The 4752-nt window shown below is 40.7% G+C and overlaps 1 non-coding gene across 1 annotated transcript; it reads left to right on the plus strand.

Annotated features, from left to right (window-relative positions):
• The first annotated feature begins 3488 nt into the window (after nucleotides 1-3488).
• Nucleotides 3489-3649, plus strand: LOC112426600 (U1 spliceosomal RNA). The gene has a single exon (XR_003017977.2). It is a non-coding gene; the product is annotated as a U1 spliceosomal RNA (small nuclear RNA).
• The last annotated feature ends 1103 nt before the right edge of the window (nucleotides 3650-4752 follow it).

The raw sequence follows: 4752 nt of genomic DNA on the forward strand, positions 1-4752 counted from the left end.
CTTCCCAAATATTGTCGGAGTATGAGTGACTTTCATTGACACTGTGCAGGAACATACTTGCAGGCAGTCATCCTTATCTGGCCATACTCCTTGCCAGCGCTAGCCCTTTCCTCTCATAAGACGAGTCTCCTTACTAGGACAAGATCACTGAATGTTAAATTTCTACCACCAAACCTTTGCTCTTGCTGCTTCCTTACCCCATACAAAGTGCAGGCCTTGCTTATCCTTCAAGATCCATCTCTGATTCCACCTGATATGGTTTCAGTCTGTGTCCTCACCCAAATCTCATGTTGAATTGTAATCCCCAGTGTTGGAGAAAGGGCCTGGTGGGAGGTGATCGGATCATGTGGGCGAATTTCCCCCTTGCTGTTCTCGTGATAGTGAGTTTTCATGAGACCTGGTTGTTTAAAGGTATGTAGCACCTCCCCCTTCGCTCTCTTCCTTCTGCTCCAAACATGTAGGGACATGCCTGCTTCCCTGTTTTCTGGGCGACAGAGCGAGACCCTATCTCTCTCTATATATATATACTTTTTTTTTTCTAAATTATTCCTATGCTTTTATGCTGGTCAAATTCATTTCTGGTCAATACAAAATACACCATGATTGTAAGTTTCCTGAGGCCTCCCCAACCATGCTTTCTGTACAGCCTTTAGAACATGAGCCAATTAAACCTCTTTTCTTCAAAAATTACCCAGTCTCACATAGTTCTTTATAGCAATGTAAGAACTGACTAATACACTACCTTCCCATGAAACTTTCTATGACTACTCCCCCAATTGGGATCTCTGCAATTTCTCATAGCCCATGGGACTTACCATTGATATAACAGAAGTTGAGACTCTTTGTTGGTCTTGCTGTCCCTACTTACTACTCTGCTCTAGTCCATTCTCTAATCATATCCTAACTGCCACAGCTCAACTCCCAAATAAATCCCTCAGAGAACAAGAGTGGGCTTGAAAGTCAGACTGATGTGTCTTCAGTGTGGAGCCCTTCTACTTTTTCTAGGTCTGAGAATGGTTGCAATACCCACTTGGAGCTTCTCTCAGCTTCTTCATCCACTAGGAACAATGGTACCCATATCACAGGGTTGTTGTGAGAGACATTTGTAATGTGACAATGGCACAAGGCATGGTACATATTAAGCAGGTTTAATAAATGGTAGATATGTCTGGACTTCCCCATGTACTGTGCAGGATACAGAATTGGTAATGGGTCATAACTTGAGTAATGAATGTATTTTCAGTGCAGTATCCCTGATCATTGGATTATAAAATAATAATTCTGGAGTTATAAGGCTGGGAAAGGTTATAAGATATCATCTTATTATAATGTATTTATTGATATGGAAATATGTTCACAAACTACCATTAAACCAAAAAGGCACTTTCTTAAATAGCAAACTTGGGATCTGTATGCATTTGGCCACATGTGTGTGTACCTTTGTGCATACATAAAATATCTTTATCTATACCTGTATAGTTAGATTAAGAAGTACACACTAAACAGTGGTTAACCAAAATGTTAACAATGGTTATCTCTGATTAATAGGATTGTAGACCATTTATTGGTATTAATAAATTAAATATTTATTATGAGTATGTACTATTTATATTATATAATTGTTCTTATCTGTATTAATTTTTCTGTGTTAATTTTTTATTATGAACATGTACTACTTGTGTAAATAAGGCATAATACATGATTTTTAAAATGCCATATATATAATTAAAGTATGAATAGAGAAAGGGGCTTGGAGGTAGGGAAAATGCAAAATTAAAAAAGCAACGTTTCAGAGTCATGGGATTAGGGGTGCTTTCTCAGCCCCCACATTTTCTGTTTTATCTTTCACTTGTTTCTTGTTTCATGACCTTTACAATAGTTTTAGTTTATACAAATTATTTTCTAGGCCAGATGCAGTGGCTCATGCCTGCAATCCCAGCATTTTGGGAGGCTGAGGTGGGAGGATCACTTGAGACCAGGAGTTCGAGACCAGCCTGCCCAACATGGTGAAACCCAATCTTTACCAAAAAATACAAAAATTACCAGGTGTGGTGGTGTATGTGTATAGTCCCAGCTACTTGGGGGACTGAGGTAGGAGAATCACCTGAGCCTGGAAGGTCGAGGCTACAGTGAGCTGTGATCATGCCACTGCACTCCAGCCTGGGAAACAGAGTGAGACCCTGTCTCAAAAAAATAAAATCATTTTCTAAATTATTCCTATGCTTTTATGCTGGTGAAATTAATTTCTGGTCAATACATAATCAGGCTGTTATTAACAAGGCAGTATTCTAAGAAGGGAATCTTCTTCAACATCTAGAATTATCAAAATGTATAAAATGGACTGACTATGTCTTGACCACTCTGTTAACTGGCTTCTTTCTGGTGGACCCCAGTTATTTTGACTCTGGTACTCAGTGTCATGTGGATCCTGCCTAGAGTTTCCCAATTGTTCCACAGCTCTGGGAACTGAAAAGCTCTTGTGCTGGTGGCCAGAGAGGGAGAGAAGCCTCTGCATGTGTGCATCAGCCTATTGGAGTTGTCTTTTGTGAGGCTAGAAGCATGGTGCCTGCTAGAGCTGTGAGTAGCCCTGGGATGCAGACTGTCCTTCCTTCCCATCTGCTCTGCCAGCAATTGTCCTGTCCCAGTAAGCACCTTCCCCTCTATGCCACCCTGTCATGGTGGCCAACTCAGGACTGGGATGTGGAGCTCTTATTCACAACCCATATGAATGCCAACTGGATTTGTAGCACAGGTAGAGGAAAAAATGGGGCCAAGGACAGGGGACACAGGATAGAGTTGGAGAAAGTCTGTTCTTTTTTCTATTGACTTTAGGAACAGGTGACTGTATGGTTACAGTGGCTGCCTAGATTTTAAACTCAGTTTGTTTTACAGTTTCAACACAATTGGAAAATATTTGTTGAGTACTTACTATTTGCCAGACACTTAGTGATATGGTTTGGCTGTTTCCCCACCCAAATCTCATCCTGAATTGTAGTTCTCATAATCCCCACCTGCCATTGGAGGGACCTGGTGGGAGGTAACTGAATCATGGGGGCAGTTACCTCCATGCTGTTCTCATGATAGTGAGTTCTCACGAGATCTGATGGTTTTATAAGGGGCTTTTATCCCTTTTGCTTGGCACCTCTCTTCCTGCTGCCATGTGAAGAAGGGTATGCCTGCTTCCCCCTTTCCACCATGATTATAAGTTTCCTGAGACCTTTCCAGTCATGCTGAACTGCCAGTCCATTAAATCTCTTTCCTTTACAAATTACCCAGTCTCGTGTATGTCTTTATTAGCAGCATGAGAATGGACTATACACTTAGCTATACTAAGGAGATACACTGGTGAACAAAGCAGACACAACTCCCTTCCCTCATTGACTTTGTATTATACTGTTGTAGAGATTCTCTCAAACCTGATGATGGCTTTCCAATTCTGATCAAAACAGAAAATAATGTAATGAACTCTGGATTAAGAATCATCTGAGACACTTACCTGGCAGTGGAAATACCATGATCACAAAGGTGGTTTTTCCATGGCCAGCCTTATCCATTGCACTCAGATGTGCTGACCCCTGCAATTTCCCAAAATGTGAAAAACTTGACTGCATAATTTGTGATAGTGGGACTTTTGTTCACACTTTCCCTGAGGAAAAAGAAAAAGAAAAAGGAAACAGACGAGCACATTCAACATTTCTCAGTGGTGTGGTAGATCTCTAGGGCTTTATCTCCTTGTCTCATTCAGAGTGTGCCTCTTCCAGGAAATAGGCATTTACATTATGAACACTTACTTTGATCTATTCTGCATGGTCTTTGATATCCTCTGTCATTTTGGAAAATAGCCCCAGAATCCAGACTTTCAGCTTTTGGGACAAGGTAAGCATAGCAAGTAGACAAAATTCCTTTCACCAAGAGGTGGAAGAAAGTGTAGTCTGTTTTACTACATATAGATGTAATGAGGTGGAAGAAAGTGTAGTCTGTCTTATTACATATAGATGTAATGCTGGGAGTATAATTTTCTAATAACAGTAAAAGAGAATGTTATAGAAGATATATAGCCTGCTAAAGAAGAATTATTTTATATAAAATGTAACTATGTCACAACGTGATTATATCTTTGTGGTTTTTTTGTTTACCTGTTTTAGAGACAGGCTCACTCTGTTGCCCAGGCTGGAGTGCAATGGTGCAATCATGGTTCACTGTAGCCTTGAACTCCTGGGCTCAAGTGACCCTCCCACCCCGGCTTCATAAGTAGCTGGGATTACAGGTATGTGCCACCATGCACAGATAATTTTAAATTTTTTATAGAGATGGAGTCTCACTATGTTGCCCAAGCTGGTATGGAACTCCTGGCCTCAAGTGATCCTCCTGCCTCAGTCTCCTAAAGTGTTGAGATTACAGGAATGAGCCACTGTGCCCAGTCTGTCTTAGTTTTAAGACTGCTAAAGGGTGGGACTTTTCGGCAAGTACTTAACTAAGATGTCCCATATTTAGTCGAGATCTTTTCCCAGATTGGCTTAGAAAATATGAGTTTGTCCATTTGTCAGTTTTCTTTGGTGAGGGGTTGTGTCTGTGTGTGTGTGTGTAGGGGGGTATATTCAAGAATATAGACAGTTTTTTGTTCAGAGAACATGGCCTGAAGCTTATAACAATGCTTTATCAAATCCCCTGGCACTGGAATCCAATCACTGATTTTTATTAAACTTTGGAGCTTTTGAAATTCTCACTGAGCTGAGGTCAGAGCTGGTGAAG

Source organism: Macaca nemestrina, chromosome X (assembly GCF_043159975.1).
Source record: "Macaca nemestrina isolate mMacNem1 chromosome X, mMacNem.hap1, whole genome shotgun sequence".
In the NCBI taxonomy this organism is placed as follows: Eukaryota; Metazoa; Chordata; class Mammalia; order Primates; family Cercopithecidae; genus Macaca; species Macaca nemestrina.